Source organism: Dama dama, chromosome 2 (assembly GCF_033118175.1).
Source record: "Dama dama isolate Ldn47 chromosome 2, ASM3311817v1, whole genome shotgun sequence".
NCBI classification, from domain to species: Eukaryota; Metazoa; Chordata; class Mammalia; order Artiodactyla; family Cervidae; genus Dama; species Dama dama.
Genome location: NC_083682.1, coordinates 52,446,574 through 52,464,242, shown reverse-complemented (window position 1 = coordinate 52,464,242; position 17,669 = coordinate 52,446,574).

Below are 17,669 nucleotides of genomic sequence, written 5' to 3'. Positions count from 1 at the left end.
CTTTCCCGTTTGATGTGGAACACGGAATTGCTCTGCACGCAGTGCAGGGGAATCGGGCCTCATCTCGCGGCGAGGGGGAAGTCTCATGGTTTTTCTCGAGTTGCGGCCAGAACCTGGAGTATATTCTCGAGTTACGACGGGGAGGGCCCTTCCAGACACGTGTTTGTTCAGCGACGTCAGGACTCCTGCCTAGGTGCGAGGGACACCTCGGGATTCTTCTCGAGTCTTGACATGGCATTTGGGTCGCGTCTCCACGTGAGGCGGGAGACCCAGGGTCCCTTTCCACGTGCCACAGGGATCCTGGGACTCCTATCCATTTTCAAGAGGAGTCAGGCATCGTCTCCTTTGGAAGCATTGATCTCTGCAGACCTCTCGAGTTTTAATGGATGTGAGGCCTCCGGTCGCGATGAGGCGGAGGACTAGGTCTTTCTCTGTGGTCTCCACAGGGGATTCAGATATCCCTTCGTCTTGGGAGATGCAAGACGAGCCTGCATTCAATTCACTGCAGGGATATCCGGCCTTATTTCGAGTCAGAGCATCTCGGTGATCATTCCACTTGAGGCCACAAAATCAGGGTCCCTCTCACATACCTGTAGCTGAGGGAATCCTCCTCTTGAGGTGCTTGTGGAAAGTTGGTATGACTCTTGAGTCGAAGCCAGGGATTAAGCTCTCATCTCGAGTATTTTGGGGTCCACGGAGCCCTTTCGTGTTGCTACAGTGACCTCAGGATCCCTCTAGAATTGAGACAGTGATTTTGGGTTTCATCTGGAGTGCCATCAAGGAAATCAAGGCTCCTTTCACGTTTGATGTGGAACACGGAATTGCTCTGCACGCAGTGCAGGGGAATCGGGCCTCATCTCGAGGAGAGGCGGAAGTCTCATGGTTTTTCTCGAGTTGCGGCCGGAACCTGGGGTATATTCTCGAGTTACGACGGGGAGGGCCCTTCCAGACACGTGTTTGTTCAGCGACGTCAGGACTCCAGCCTAGGTTCGAGGGACAACTTGGGATTCTCCTCGAGTCTTGGCATGGCAAGTGGGACGCGTCTCCACGTGAAGCGGGAGACCCAGAGTCCCTTTGCACTTGCCACAGGGATCCTGGATCTCCTATCCATTTTCAAGAAGAGTCAGGCATCGTCTCCTTGGGAAGCATTGATCTCCGCAGACCTCTCGAGTTTTCAAAGGATGTGAGGCGTCCGGTCGCGATGAGGCGGAGAACTAGGTCTTTCTCTGTTGTCTCCACAGGGGATTCAGACATCCCTTCGTCTTGGGAGATGCAAGACGAGCCTGTATTCAATTCACTGTTGAGATATCCGGCCTTACTTCGAGTCAGAGCATCTCGGTGTCCATTCCACTTGAGGCCACAAACTCAGGGTCCCTCTCACATACCTGTAGCTGAGAGAAGCCTCCTCTTGAGGTGCTTGTGAAAAGTTGGTATTCCTCTTGAGTCGAAGCCAGGGACTAAGCTCTCATCTCGAGTTGATTTGTGTTCCACGGAGCCCTTTCGTGTTGCTACAGTGACCTCAGGATCCCTCTAGACTTGAGAAAGTGATCTTCGGTTTTCTCTGGAGTGCCATCAAGGAAATCAAGGCTCCTTTCACGTTTGATGTGGAACACGGAATTGCTCTGCACGCAGTGCAGCGGAATCGGGCCTCATCTCATGGCGAGGGGGAAGTCTCATGGTTTTTCTCGAGTTGCAGCAGGAACCTGGGGTATATTCTCGAGTTAGGACGGGGAGGGCCCTTCCAGACATGTGTTTGTTCAGCGACGTCAGGACTCCTGCCTAGGTGCGAGGGACACCTCGGGATTCTCCTCGAGTCATGGCATGGCAATTTGGACGCGTCTCCACGTGAGGCGGGAGACCCAGTGTCCCTTTCCACGTGCAACAGGGATCCTGGGACTCCTATCCATTTTCAAGAGGAGTCAGGCATCGTCTCCTTTGGAAGCATTGATCTCCGCATACCTCTCGAATTTTCAAAGAATGTGAGGCCTCCGGTCGCGATGAGGCGGAGGACTAGGTCTTTCTCTGTGGTCTCCACAATGGATTCAGACATCCCTTCGTCTTGGGAGATGCAAGAAGAGCCTGCATTCAATTTGCTGCAGGGATATCCCGCCTTACTTCGAGTCAGAGCATCTCGGTGTCCATTCAACTTGAGGCCACAAACTCAGGGTCCCTCTCACATACCTGTAGCTGAGAGAAGCCTCCTCTTGAGGTGCTTGTGGAAAGTTGGTATTCCTCTTGAGTTGAAGCCAGGGACTAAGCTCTCATCTCGAGTTGATTTGGGGTCCACGGAGCCCTTTCGTGTTGCTCCAATGACCTCAGGATCCCTCTAGACTTGAGACAGTGTCTTTGGGTTTTCTCTAGAGTGCCATCAAGGAAATCAAGGCTCCTTTCACGTTTGATGTGGAACACGGAATTGCTCTGCTCGCAGTCCAGGGGAATCGGGCCTCATGTCGCGGCGAGGGGGAAGTCTCATGGTTTTTCTCGAGTTGCGGCCGGAACCTGGGGTATATTCTCGAGTAACGGCGGGGAGGGCCCTTCAAGACACGTGTTTGTTCAGCGACGTCACGACTCCAGCCTAGGTGCGAGGGACACGTCGGTATTCTCCTCGAGTCTTGGCATGGCAATTGGGACGCGTCTCCTCGTGAGGGGGGAGACCCAGGGTCCCTTTCCACGTGCCACAGGGATCCTGGGACTCCTATCCATTTTCAAGAGGAGTCAGGCATCGTCTCCTTTGGAAGCATTGATCTCCGCGGACCTCTTGAGTTTTCAAAGGATGTCAGGCCCCGGTCGCGTTGAGCCGGAGAACTAGGTCTTTCTCTGTGTTCTGCACAGGGGATTCAGACATCCCTTCGTCTTGGGAGATGCAAGACGAGCCTGCATTCAATTCACTGCAGGGATATCCGGCCCTACTTCGAGTCAGAGCATCTCGGTGTCCATTGCACTTGAGGCCACAAACTCAGGGTTCCTCTCACATACCTGTAGCTGAGAGATGCCTCCTCTTGAGGTGCTTGTGGAAAGTTGGTATTCCAGTTGACTTGAAGCCAGGGACTAAGCTCTCATCTCGAGTTGATTTGGGGTCCTTGGAGCCCTTTCGTGTTGCTCCAGTGACCTCAGGATCCCTCTAGGCTTGAAATAGTGATCTTGGGTTTTCTCTGGAGTGCCATCAAGGAAATCAAGGCTCCTTTCCCGTTTGATATGGAACACGGAATTGCTCTGCACGCAGTGCAGGGGAATCGGGCCTCATCTCGTGGCGAGGGGGAAGTCTCATGGTTTTTCTCGAGTTGCGGCCGGAACTTGGGGTATATTCTGGAGTTAGAAGGGGAGCGCCCTTCCTGACACGTGTTTGTTCAGCGACGTCAGGACTCCTGCATAGGTGCGAGGGACACCTCGGGATTCTCCTCGAGTCTTGGCATGGCAATTGGGACGCGTCTCCACGTGAGGCGGGAAACCCAGGGTCCCTTTCCAAGTTCCACAGGAGTCCTGGAACTCCTATCCATTTTCAAGAGGAGTCAGGCATCGTCTCCTTTGGAAGCATTGATCTCTGCGGACCTCTCGAGTTTTTAAAGGATGTGAGGCCTCCGGCCGCGATGAGGCGGAGAACTAGGTCTTTCTCTGTGGTCTCCACAGGGGATTCAGACATCCCTTTGTCTTGGGAGATGCAAGACGAGCCTGCATTCAATTCACTGCAGGGATATCCGGCCTAACTTCGAGTCAGAGCATCTCTGTGTCCATTCCACTTGAGGCCACAAAATCAGCGTCCCTCTCACATACCTGTAGCTGAGAGAAGCCTCCTCTTGAGGTGCTTGTGGAAAGTTGGCATTCCTCTTGAGTCGAAGCCAGGGGCTAAGCTCTCATCTCGAGTTGATTTGGTGTCCACGGAGCCCTTTCGTGTTGGTACAGTGACCTCAGGATCCCTCTAGACTTGAGACAGTGATCTTGGGTTTTCTCTGGAGTGCCATCAAGGAAATCAAGTCTTTTTTCACGTTTGATGTGGAACACGGAATTGCTCTGCACGCAGTCCAGGGGAATCGGGCCTCATGTCGCGGCGAGGGGGAAGTCTCATGGTTTTTCTCGAGTTGCGGCCGGAACCTGGGGTATATTCTCGAGTTACGACGGGGAGGGCCCTTCCAGACACGTGTTTGTTCAGCGACTTTAAGACTCCTACCTAGGAGCGAGGGACACCTCGGGATTCTCCTCGAGTCTTGGCATGGCAATTGGGAGGCGTCTCCACGTGAGGCGGGAGACCCAGGGTCCCTTTACACGTGCCAAAGGGATCCTGGGACTCCTATCCATTTTCAAGAGGAGTCAGGCATCGTCTCCTTTGGAAGCATTGATCTCCGCGGACCTCTCGAGTTTTCAAAGGATGTGAGGCCTCCGTCAGCGATGAGGCGGAGAACTAGGTCTTTCTCTGTGGTCTCCACAGGGGATTCAGACATCCCTTCGTCTTGGGAGATGCAAGACGAGTCTGCATTCAATTCACTGCAGGGATATCCGGCCTTACTTCGAGTCAGAGCATCTCGGTGTCCATTCCACTTGAGGCCACAAACTCAGGGTCCCTTCACATACCTGCAGCTGAGAAAAGCCTCCTCTTGAGGTGCTTTTGGAAAGTTGGTATTCCTCTTGAGTCGAAGCCAGGGACTAAGCTCTCATCTCGAGTTGATTTGGGGTCCACGGAGCCCTTTCGTGTTGCTCAAGTGACCTCAGGATCCCTCTAGACTTGAGACAGTGATCTTGGGTTTTCTCTGGAGTGCCATCAAGGAAATCAAGGCTCCTTTCACGTTTGATGTGGAACTCTGAATTGCTCTGCACGCAGTGCAGGGGAATCGGGCCTCATCTCGCGGCGAGGGGGAGGTCTCATATTTTTTCTAAAGTTGCGGCCGGAACCTGGGGTATATTCTCGAGTTACGACGGGGAGGGCCCTTCCAGACACGTGTTTGTTCAGCGACGTCAGGACTCCTGCCTAAGTGCGAGGTACACCTCGGGATTCTCCTCGAGTCTTGGCATGGCAATTGGGACGCGTCTCCACGTGAGGCGGGAGACCCAGGGTCCCTTTCCACGTGCCACAGGGATCCTGGGACTCCTATCCATTTTCAAGAGGAGTCAGGCATCGTCTCCTTTGGAAGCATTGTTCTGCGCGGACCTCTAGAGTTTTCAAAGGATGTGAGGCCTCCGGTCGCGTTGAGGCGGAGGACTAGGTCTTTCTCTGTGGTCTCCACAGGGGATTCAGACATCCCTTCGTCTTGGGAGATGCAAGACGAGCCTGCATTCAATTCACTGCAGGGATATCCGGCCTTACTTCGAGTCAGAGCATCTCGGTGTCCATTCCATTTGAGGCCACAAACTCAGGGTCCTCTCACATACCTGTAGCTGAGAGAAGCCTCCTCTTGAGGTGCTTGTGGAAAGTTGGTATTCCTCTTGAGTCGAAGCCAGGGACTAAGCTCTCATCTTGAGTTGATTTGGGGTCCACGGAGCCCTTTCGTGTTGCTCCAGTGACCTCAGGATCCCTCTAGACTTGAGACAGTGATCTTGGGTTTTCTCTGGAGTGCCATCAAGGAAATCAAGGCTCCTTTCACGTTTGATGTGGAACTTTGAATTGCTCTGCAGGCAGTGCAGGGGAATCGGGCCTCATCTCGCGGCGAGGGGGAAGTCTCATGGTTTTTTTCGAGTTGCGGCCGGAACCTGGGGTATATTCTCGAGTTACGACGGGGAGGGCCCTTCCAGACACGTGTTTGTTCAGCGACGTCAGGACTCCTGCCTAGGTGCGAGGGACACCTCGGGATTCTCCTAGAGTCTTGGCATGGCAAATTGGATGCGGCTCCACGTGAGGCGGGAGACCCAGGGTCCCTTTCCACGTGCTACAGGGATCCTGGGACTCCTATCCATTTTCAAGAGGAGTCAGGCATCGTCTCCTTTGGAAGCATTGATCTCCGGGGACCTCTCGAGTTTTCAAAGGATGTGAGGCCTCCGGTCGCGATGAGGCAGAGGACTAGGCCTTTCTCTGTGGTCTCCACAGCGGATTCAGACATCCCTTCGTCATGGGAGATGCAAGACGAGCCTGCATTCAATTCACTGCAGGGATTTCCGGCCTTACTTCGAGTCAGAGCATCTCGGTGTCCATTCCACTTGAGGGCACAAACTCAGGGTCCCTCTCACATACCTGTAGCTGAGAGAAGCCTCCTCTTAAGGTGCTTGTGGAAAGTTTGTATTCCTCTTGAGTCGAAGCCAGGGACTAAGCTCTCATCTCGAGTTGATTTGGTGTCCACGGAGAACTTTCGTTTTGCCCCAGTTATCCCAGGATCCCTCTAGACTTGAGACAATGATCTTGGGTTTTCTCTGGAGTGCCATCAAGGAAATCAAGGCTCCTTTCACGTTTGATGTGGAACTCTGAATTGCTCTGCACGCAGTGCAGGGGAATCGGGCCTCATCTCGCGGCGAGGGGGAAGTCTCATGGTTTTTCTCGAGTTGCGGCCTTAACCTGGGGTATATTCTCGAGTTACGACGGGGAGGGCCCTTCCAGACACGTGTTTGTTCAGCGACGTCAGGACTCCTGCCTAGGTGCGAGGGACACCTCGGGATTCTCCTCGAGTCTTGGCATGGCAAGTGAGACGCGTCTCCACGTGATGCGGGAGACCCAGGGTCCCTTTCCACGTGCCACAGGGATCCTGGGACTCCTATCCATTTTCAAGAGGAGTCAGGCATCGTCTCCTTCGGAAGTATTGATTTCCGCGGACCTCTCGAATTTTCAAAGGATATGAGGCTTCCGGTTGCGTTGAGGTGGAGGACTAGGTCTTTCTCTGTGGTCTCCACAGGGGATTCAGACAACCCTTCGTCTTGGTAGAGGCAAGACGAGCCTGCATTCAATTCACTGCAGGGATATCCGGCCTTACTTCGAGTCAGAGCATCTCGGTGTCCATTCCACTTGAGGCCACAAACTCAGGGTCCCTCAAATATTCCTGTTGCTGAGAGAAGCCTCCTCTTGTGATGCTTGTGGAAAGTTGGTATTCCTCTTGAGTCGAAGCCAGGGACTAAGCTCTCATCTCGAGTTGATTTGGGGTCCACAGATCCATTTCCTGTTGGTCCAGTGACCTCAGGATCCCTCTAGACTTGAGACAGTGATCTTGGGTTTTCTCTGGAGTGCCATCAATGAAATCAAGGCTCCTTTCACGTTTGATGTGGAACACGAAATTGCTCTGCATGCAGTTCAGAGGAATCAGGCCTCAACTCGCGGCGAGGGGTAAATCTCATGGTTTTTCTCGAGTTGCGTCCCGAACCTGGGGTATATTCTCGAATTACGACGGGGAGGGCCTTTCCAGACACGTGTTTGTTCAGCGACGTCAGGACTCCTGCCTAGGTGCGAGGGACACCTCGGAATTCTCCTCGAGTCTTGGCATGGCAATTTGGACGCGTCTCCACGTGAGGCGGGAGACCCAAGGTCCCTTTCCACGTGCCACAGGGATCCTGGGACTCCTATCCATTTTCAAGAGGAGTCAGGCATCGTCTCCTTTGGAAGCATTGATCTCCGCAGACCTCTCGAGTTTTCAAAGGATGTGAGGCCACCGGACGCGATGAGGCGGAGAACTCGGTCTTTCTCTGTGATCTCCACAGGGGATTCAGACATCCCTTCGTCTTGGGAGATGCAAGATGAGCCTGCATTCAATTCACTGCAGGGATATCCGGCCTTTCTTCGAGTCAGAGCATCTCAGTGTCCATTCCACTTGAGGCCACACACTCAGGGTCCCTCTCACATACATGTAGCTGAGAGAAGCCTCCTCTTGAGGTGCTTGTGGAAAGTTCCTATTCCTCTTGAGTCGAAGCTAGGGACAAAGCTCTCATCTCGAGTTGATTTGGGGTCGATGGAGCCCTTTCATGTTGCTCCAGTGACCTCAGGATCCCTCTAGACGTGAGACAGTGATCTTGGGTTTTCTCTGGAGTGCCATCAAGGAAATCAAGGCTCCTTTCATGTTTGATGTGGAACACGGAATTGCTCTGCACGCAGTGCAGGGGAATCGGGCCTCATTTCGCAGCAAGGGGATGTCTCATGGTTTTTCTCAAGTTGCGGCCGGAACCTGGGGTATATTCTCGAGTTACGTCGGGGAGGGCCCTTCCAGACACGTGTTTGTTCAGCGACGTCAGGACTCCTGCCTAGGTGCGAGGGACTCCTCGGGATTCTCCTCGAGTCTTGGCATGGCAATTGGGACGCGTCTCCACGTGAGGCGGGAGACCCAGGGTCCCTTTCCACGTGCCACAGGGAACCTGGGACTCCTATCCATTTTCAAGAAGGTTCAGGCATCGTCTCCTTTGGAAGCATTGATCTCTGCAGACCTCTCGAGTTTTCAAAGGATGTGATGCCTCCGGTCACGATGAGGCGGAGGACTAGGTCTTTCTCTGTGGTCTCCACAGGGGATTCAGACATCCCTTCGTCTTGGGAGATGCAACACGAGCCTGCATTCAATTCACTGCAGGGATATCCAGCCTTACTTCGAGTCAGAGCATCTCGGTGTCCATTCCCCTTGAGGCCACAAACTCAGGGTCCCTCTCACATACTTGTAGATGAGAGAAGCCTCCTCTTGAGGTGCTTGTGGAAAGTTAGTATTCCTCTTGAGTCGAAGCCAGGGACTAAGATATCATCTCGAGTTGATTTGGGGTCCACGGAGCCTTTTCGTGTTGCTCCAGTGACCTCAGGATCCCTCTAGACTTGAGACAGTGATCTTGGGTTTTCTCTGGAGTGCCATCAAGGAAATCAAGGCTCCTTTCACGTTTGATGTGGAACGCGGAATTGCTCTGCACGTAGTGCAGGGGAATCGGGCCTCATCTCGCGGTGAAGGGAAAATCTCATGGTTTTTCTCGAGTTGCGGCCGGAACCTGGGGTATATTCTCGAGTTACGACGTGGAGGGCCCTTCCATACACGTGTTTGTTCAGCGATGTCAGGACTCCTGCCTAGGTGCGAGGGACACCTCGGGATTCTCCACGAGTCTTGGCATGGCAATTGGGACGCGTCTCCACGTGAGGCGGGAGACCCAGTGTCCCTTTCCAGGTGCCACAGGGATCCTGGGACTCCTATCCATTTTCAAGAGGAGTCAGGCATCATCTCCTTTGGAAGCATTGATCTCCGCATACCTCTCATGTTCTCAAAGGATGTGAGGCCTCCGGTCGCGATGAGGCGGAGGACTAGGTCTTTCTCTGTGGTCTCCACAGGGGATTCAGACATCCCTTCGTCTTGGGAGTTGCAAGACGAGCCTGCTTTCAATTCACTGCAGGGATATCCGGCCTTACTTCGAGTCAGAGCATCTCGGTGTCCATTCCACTTGAGGCCACAAACTCAGGGTCCTACTCACATACCTGTAGCTGAGAGAAGCCTCCTCTTGAGGTGCTTGTGGAAAGTTGGTATTCCTCTTGAGTCGAAGCCAGGGACTAAGCTCTCATCTTGAGTTGATTTGGGGTCCACGGAGCCCTTTCGTGTTGCTCCAGTGACCTCAGGATCCCTCTAGACTTGAGACAGTGATCTTGGGTTTTCTCTGGAGTGCCATCAAGGAAATCAAGGCTCCTTTCACGTTTGATGTGGAACTTTGAATTGCTCTGCAGGCAGTGCAGGGGAATCGGGCCTCATCTCGCGGCGAGGGGGAAGTCTCATGGTTTTTTTCGAGTTGCGGCCGGAACCTGGGGTATATTCTCGAGTTACGACGGGGAGGGCCCTTCCAGACACGTGTTTTTTCAGCGACGTCAGGACTCCTGCCTAGGTGCGAGGGACACCTCGGGATTCTCCTAGAGTCTTGGCATGGCAAATTGGATGCGGCTCCACGTGAGGCGGGAGACCCAGGGTCCCTTTCCACGTGCTACAGGGATCCTGGGACTCCTATCCATTTTCAAGAGGAGTCAGGCATCGTCTCCTTTGGAAGCATTGATCTCCGGGGACCTCTCGAGTTTTCAAAGGATGTGAGGCCTCCGGTCGCGATGAGGCAGAGGACTAGGCCTTTCTCTGTGGTCTCCACAGCGGATTCAGACATCCCTTCGTCATGGGAGATGCAAGACGAGCCTGCATTCAATTCACTGCAGGGATTTCCGGCCTTACTTCGAGTCAGAGCATCTCGGTGTCCATTCCACTTGAGGGCACAAACTCAGGGTCCCTCTCACATACCTGTAGCTGAGAGAAGCCTCCTCTTAAGGTGCTTGTGGAAAGTTTGTATTCCTCTTGAGTCGAAGCCAGGGACTAAGCTCTCATCTCGAGTTGATTTGGTGTCCACGGAGAACTTTCGTTTTGCCCCAGTTATCCCAGGATCCCTCTAGACTTGAGACAATGATCTTGGGTTTTCTCTGGAGTGCCATCAAGGAAATCAAGGCTCCTTTCACGTTTGATGTGGAACTCTGAATTGCTCTGCACGCAGTGCAGGGGAATCGGGCCTCATCTCGCGGCGAGGGGGAAGTCTCATGGTTTTTCTCGAGTTGCGGCCTTAACCTGGGGTATATTCTCGAGTTACGACGGGGAGGGCCCTTCCAGACACGTGTTTGTTCAGCGACGTCAGGACTCCTGCCTAGGTGCGAGGGACACCTCGGGATTCTCCTCGAGTCTTGGCATGGCAAGTGAGACGCGTCTCCACGTGATGCGGGAGACCCAGGGTCCCTTTCCACGTGCCACAGGGATCCTGGGACTCCTATCCATTTTCAAGAGGAGTCAGGCATCGTCTCCTTCGGAAGTATTGATTTCCGCGGACCTCTCGAATTTTCAAAGGATATGAGGCTTCCGGTTGCGTTGAGGTGGAGGACTAGGTCTTTCTCTGTGGTCTCCACAGGGGATTCAGACAACCCTTCGTCTTGGTAGAGGCAAGACGAGCCTGCATTCAATTCACTGCAGGGATATCCGGCCTTACTTCGAGTCAGAGCATCTCGGTGTCCATTCCACTTGAGGCCACAAACTCAGGGTCCCTCAAATATTCCTGTTGCTGAGAGAAGCCTCCTCTTGTGATGCTTGTGGAAAGTTGGTATTCCTCTTGAGTCGAAGCCAGGGACTAAGCTCTCATCTCGAGTTGATTTGGGGTCCACAGATCCATTTCCTGTTGGTCCAGTGACCTCAGGATCCCTCTAGACTTGAGACAGTGATCTTGGGTTTTCTCTGGAGTGCCATCAATGAAATCAAGGCTCCTTTCACGTTTGATGTGGAACACGAAATTGCTCTGCATGCAGTTCAGAGGAATCAGGCCTCAACTCGCGGCGAGGGGTAAATCTCATGGTTTTTCTCGAGTTGCGTCCCGAACCTGGGGTATATTCTCGAATTACGACGGGGAGGGCCTTTCCAGACACGTGTTTGTTCAGCGACGTCAGGACTCCTGCCTAGGTGCGAGGGACACCTCGGAATTCTCCTCGAGTCTTGGCATGGCAATTTGGACGCGTCTCCACGTGAGGCGGGAGACCCAAGGTCCCTTTCCACGTGCCACAGGGATCCTGGGACTCCTATCCATTTTCAAGAGGAGTCAGGCATCGTCTCCTTTGGAAGCATTGATCTCCGCAGACCTCTCGAGTTTTCAAAGGATGTGAGGCCACCGGACGCGATGAGGCGGAGAACTCGGTCTTTCTCTGTGATCTCCACAGGGGATTCAGACATCCCTTCGTCTTGGGAGATGCAAGATGAGCCTGCATTCAATTCACTGCAGGGATATCCGGCCTTTCTTCGAGTCAGAGCATCTCAGTGTCCATTCCACTTGAGGCCACACACTCAGGGTCCCTCTCACATACATGTAGCTGAGAGAAGCCTCCTCTTGAGGTGCTTGTGGAAAGTTCCTATTCCTCTTGAGTCGAAGCTAGGGACAAAGCTCTCATCTCGAGTTGATTTGGGGTCGATGGAGCCCTTTCATGTTGCTCCAGTGACCTCAGGATCCCTCTAGACGTGAGACAGTGATCTTGGGTTTTCTCTGGAGTGCCATCAAGGAAATCAAGGCTCCTTTCATGTTTGATGTGGAACACGGAATTGCTCTGCACGCAGTGCAGGGGAATCGGGCCTCATTTCGCAGCAAGGGGATGTCTCATGGTTTTTCTCAAGTTGCGGCCGGAACCTGGGGTATATTCTCGAGTTACGTCGGGGAGGGCCCTTCCAGACACGTGTTTGTTCAGCGACGTCAGGACTCCTGCCTAGGTGCGAGGGACTCCTCGGGATTCTCCTCGAGTCTTGGCATGGCAATTGGGACGCGTCTCCACGTGAGGCGGGAGACCCAGGGTCCCTTTCCACGTGCCACAGGGAACCTGGGACTCCTATCCATTTTCAAGAAGGTTCAGGCATCGTCTCCTTTGGAAGCATTGATCTCTGCAGACCTCTCGAGTTTTCAAAGGATGTGATGCCTCCGGTCACGATGAGGCGGAGGACTAGGTCTTTCTCTGTGGTCTCCACAGGGGATTCAGACATCCCTTCGTCTTGGGAGATGCAACACGAGCCTGCATTCAATTCACTGCAGGGATATCCAGCCTTACTTCGAGTCAGAGCATCTCGGTGTCCATTCCCCTTGAGGCCACAAACTCAGGGTCCCTCTCACATACTTGTAGATGAGAGAAGCCTCCTCTTGAGGTGCTTGTGGAAAGTTAGTATTCCTCTTGAGTCGAAGCCAGGGACTAAGATATCATCTCGAGTTGATTTGGGGTCCACGGAGCCTTTTCGTGTTGCTCCAGTGACCTCAGGATCCCTCTAGACTTGAGACAGTGATCTTGGGTTTTCTCTGGAGTGCCATCAAGGAAATCAAGGCTCCTTTCACGTTTGATGTGGAACGCGGAATTGCTCTGCACGTAGTGCAGGGGAATCGGGCCTCATCTCGCGGTGAAGGGAAAATCTCATGGTTTTTCTCGAGTTGCGGCCGGAACCTGGGGTATATTCTCGAGTTACGACGTGGAGGGCCCTTCCATACACGTGTTTGTTCAGCGATGTCAGGACTCCTGCCTAGGTGCGAGGGACACCTCGGGATTCTCCACGAGTCTTGGCATGGCAATTGGGACGCGTCTCCACGTGAGGCGGGAGACCCAGTGTCCCTTTCCAGGTGCCACAGGGATCCTGGGACTCCTATCCATTTTCAAGAGGAGTCAGGCATCATCTCCTTTGGAAGCATTGATCTCCGCATACCTCTCATGTTCTCAAAGGATGTGAGGCCTCCGGTCGCGATGAGGCGGAGGACTAGGTCTTTCTCTGTGGTCTCCACAGGGGATTCAGACATCCCTTCGTCTTGGGAGTTGCAAGACGAGCCTGCTTTCAATTCACTGCAGGGATATCCGGCCTTACTTCGAGTCAGAGCATCTCGGTGTCCATTCCACTTGAGGCCACAAACTCAGGGTCCTACTCACATACCTGTAGCTGAGAGAAGCCTCCTCTTGAGGTGCTTGTGGAAAGTTGGTATTCCTCTTGAGTCGAAGCCAGGGACTAAGCTCTCATCTCGAATTGATTTGGGGTCCATGGAGACCTTTCGTGTTGCTCCAGTGACCTCAGGATCCCTCTAGACTTGAGACAGTGATCTTGGGATTTCTCTGGAGTGGCATCAAGGAAATCATGGCTCCTTTCACCTTTGATGTGGAACACGGAATTGCTATGCACGCAGTGCAGGGAAATCGGGCCTCATGTCGCGGCGAGGGGGAAGTCTCATGGTTTTTCTCGAGTTGCGGCCGAAACCTGGGGTATATTCTCGAGTAACGGCGGGGAGGGCCCTTCAAGACACGTGTTTGTTCAGCGACGTCACGACTCCAGCCTAGGTGCGAGGGACACGTCGGTATTCTCCTCGAGTCTTGGCATGGCAATTGGGACGCGTCTCCACGTGAGGGGGGAGACCCAGGGTCCCTTTCCACGTGCCACAGGGATCCTGGGACTCCTATCCATTTTCAAGAGGAGTCAGGCATCGTCTCCTTTGGAAGCATTGATCTCCGCGGACCTCTTGAGTTTTCAAAGGATGTGAGGCCCCGGTCGCGTTGAGCCGGAGAACTAGGTCTTTCTCTGTGTTCTGCACAGGGGATTCAGACATCCCTTCGTCTTGGGAGATGCAAGACGAGCCTGCATTCAATTCACTGCAGGGATATCCGGCCCTACTTCGAGTCAGAGCATCTCGGTGTCCATTGCACTTGAGGCCACAAACTCAGGGTTCCTCTCACATACCTGTAGCTGAGAGAAGCCTCCTCTTGAGGTGCTTGTGGAAAGTTGGTATTCCAGTTGACTTGAAGCCAGGGACTAAGCTCTCATCTCGAGTTGATTTGGGGTCCACGGAGCCCTTTCGTGTTGGTACAGTGACCTCAGGTTCCCTCTAGACTTGAGACAGTGATCTTGGGTTTTCTCTGGAGTGCCATCAAGGAAATCAAGTCTTTTTTCACGTTTGATGTGGAACACGGAATTGCTCTGCACGTAGTCCAGGGGAATCGGGCCTCATGTCGCGGCGAGGGGGAAGTCTCATGGTTTTTCTCGAGTTGCGGCCGGAACCTGGGGTATATTCTCGAGTTACGACGGGGAGGGCCCTTCCAGACACGTGTTTGTTCAGCGACTTTAAGACTCCTACCTAGGAGCGAGGGACACCTCGGGATTCTCCTCGAGTCTTGGCATGGCAATTGGGAGGCGTCTCCACGTGAGGCGGGAGACCCAGGGTCCCTTTACACGTGCCAAAGGGATCCTGGGACTCCTATCCATTTTCAAGAGGAGTCAGGCATCGTCTCCTTTGGAAGCATTGATCTCCGCGGACCTCTCGAGTTTTCAAAGGATGTGAGGCCTCCGTCAGCGATGAGGCGGAGAACTAGGTCTTTCTCTGTGGTCTCCACAGGGGATTCAGACATCCCTTCGTCTTGGGAGATGCAAGACGAGCCTGCATTCAATTCACTGCAGGGATATCCGGCCTTACTTCGAGTCAGAGCATCTCGGTGTCCATTCCACTTGAGGCCACAAACTCAGGGTCCCTTCACATACCTGTAGCTGAGAAAAGCCTCCTCTTGAGGTGCTTTTGGAAAGTTGGTATTCCTCTTGAGTCGAAGCCAGGGACTAAGCTCTCATCTCGAGTTGATTTGGGGTCCACGGAGCCCTTTCGTGTTGCTCAAGTGACCTCAGGATCCCTCTAGACTTGAGACAGTGATCTTGGGTTTTCTCTGGAGTGCCATCAAGGAAATCAAGGCTCCTTTCACGTTTGATGTGGAACTCTGAATTGCTCTGCACGCAGTGCAGGGGAATCGGGCCTCATCTCGCGGCGAGGGGGAGGTCTCATATTTTTTCTAAAGTTGCGGCCGGAACCTGATTTATATTCTCGAGTTACGACGGGGAGGGCCCTTCCAGACACGTGTTTGTTCAGCGACGTCAGGACTCCTGCCTAAGTGCGAGGTACACCTCGGGATTCTCCTCGAGTCTTGGCATGGCAATTGGGACGCGTCTCCACGTGAGGCGGGAGACCCAGGGTCCCTTTCCACGTGCCACAGGGATCCTGGGACTCCTATCCATTTTCAAGAGGAGTCAGGCATCGTCTCCTTTGGAAGCATTGTTCTGCGTGGACCTCTAGAGTTTTCAAAGGATGTGAGGCCTCCGGTCGCGTTGAGGCGGAGGACTAGGTCTTTCTCTGTGGTCTCCACAGGGGATTCAGACATTCCTTCGTCTTGGGAGATGCAAGACGAGCCTGCATTCAATTCACTGCAGGGATATCCGGCCTTACTTCGAGTCAGAGCATCTCGGTGTCCATTCCACTTGAGGCCACAAACTCAGGGTCCTCTCACATACCTGTAGCTGAGAGAAGCCTCCTCTTGAGGTGCTTGTGGAAAGTTGGTATTCCTCTTGAGTCGAAGCCAGGGACTAAGCTCTCATCTTGAGTTGATTTGGGGTCCACGGAGCCCTTTCGTGTTGCTCCAGTGACCTCAGGATCCCTCTAGACTTGAGACAGTGATCTTGGGTTTTCTCTGGAGTGCCATCAAGGAAATCAAGGCTCCTTTCACGTTTGATGTGGAACACGGAATTGCTCTGCACGCAGTGCAGGGGAATCGGGCCCCATCTCGCGGCGAGGGGGATGTCTCATGGTTTTACTTGAGTTCCGACCCGAACCTGGGGTATATTCTCGAGTTACGACGGGGAGGGCCCTTCCAGACACGTGTTTGTTCAGCGACGTCAGGACTCCTGCCTAGGTGCGAGGGACACCTAGGGATTCTCCTCGAGTCTTGGCATGGCAATTGGGACGCGTCTCCACGTGAGGCGGGAGACCCAGGGTCCCTTTCCACGTGCCACAGGGATCCTGGGACTCCTATCCATTTTCAAGAGGAATCAGGCATCGTCTCCTTTGGAAGCATTGAACTCCGCGGACCTCTTAAGTTTTCAAAGGATGTGAGGCCTCCGTTCGCGATGAGGCGGAGGACTAGGTCTTTCTCTGTGGTCTCCACAGCGGATTCAGACATCCCTTCGTTTTGGGAGATGCAAGACGAGCCTGCATTCAATTCACTGCAGGGATATCCGGCCTTACTTCGAGTCAGAGCATCTCGGTGTCCATTCGACTTGAGGGCACAAACTCAGGGTCCCTCTCACATACCTGTAGCTGAGAGAAGCCTCCTCTTGAGGTGCTTGTGGAAAGTTTGTATTCCTCTTGAGTCGAAGCCAGGGACTAAGCTCTCATCTCGAGTTGATTTGGGGTCCACGGAGAACTTTCGTTTTGCCCCAGTTATCCCAGGATCCCTCTAGACTTGAGACAGTGATCTTGGGTGTTCTCTGGAGTGCCATCAAGGAAATCAAGGCTCCTTTCACGTTTGATGTGGAACTCTGAATTGCTCTGCACGCAGTGCAGGGGAATCGGGCCTCATCTCGCGGCGATGGGGAAGTCTCATGGTTTTTCTCGAGTTGCGGCCTTAACCTGGGGTATATTCTCGAGTTACGACGGGGAGGGCCCTTACAGACACCTGTTTGTTCAGCGACGTCAGGACTCCTGCCTAGGTGCGAGGGACACCTCGGGATTCTCCTCGAGTCTTGGCATGGCAAAATGGACGCGGCTCCACGTGAGGCGGGAGACCCAGGGTCCCTTTCCACGTGCCACAGGGATCCTGGGACTCCTATCCATTTTCACGAGGAGTCAGGCATCGTCTCCTTCGGAAGTATTGATCTGCGCGGACCTCTCGAGTTTTCAAAGGATGTGAGGCCTCCGGTCGCGATGAAGCGGAGGACTAGGCCTTTCTCTGTGGTCTCCACAGCGGATTCAGACATCCCTTCGTCATGGGAGATGCAAGACGAGCCTGCATTCAATTCACTGCAGGGATATCCGGCCTTACTTCGAGTCAGAGCATCTCTGTGTCCATTCCACTTGAGGCCACAAACTCAGGGTCCCTCTCACATACCTGAAGCTGAGAGAAGCCTCCTCTTGAGGTGCTTGTGGAAAGTTGGTATTCCGCTTGAGTCGAAGCCAGGGACTAAGCTCTCATCTCGAGTTGTTTTGGGGTCCACAGAGCCCTTTCGTGTTGCTCCAGTGACCTCAGGATCCATCTAGACTTGAGACAGTGATCTTGGGTTTTCTCTGGAGTGCCATCAAGGAAATCAAGGCTCCTTTCACGTTTGATGTGGAACTCGGAATTGCTCTGCATGCAGTGCAGGGGAATCGGGCCTGAACTCCTGGCGAGGGGTAAATCTCATGGTTTTTCTCGAGTTGCGGCCCGAAACTGGGGTATATTCTCGAGTTACGACCGGGAGGGCCCTTCCAGACACGTGTTTGTT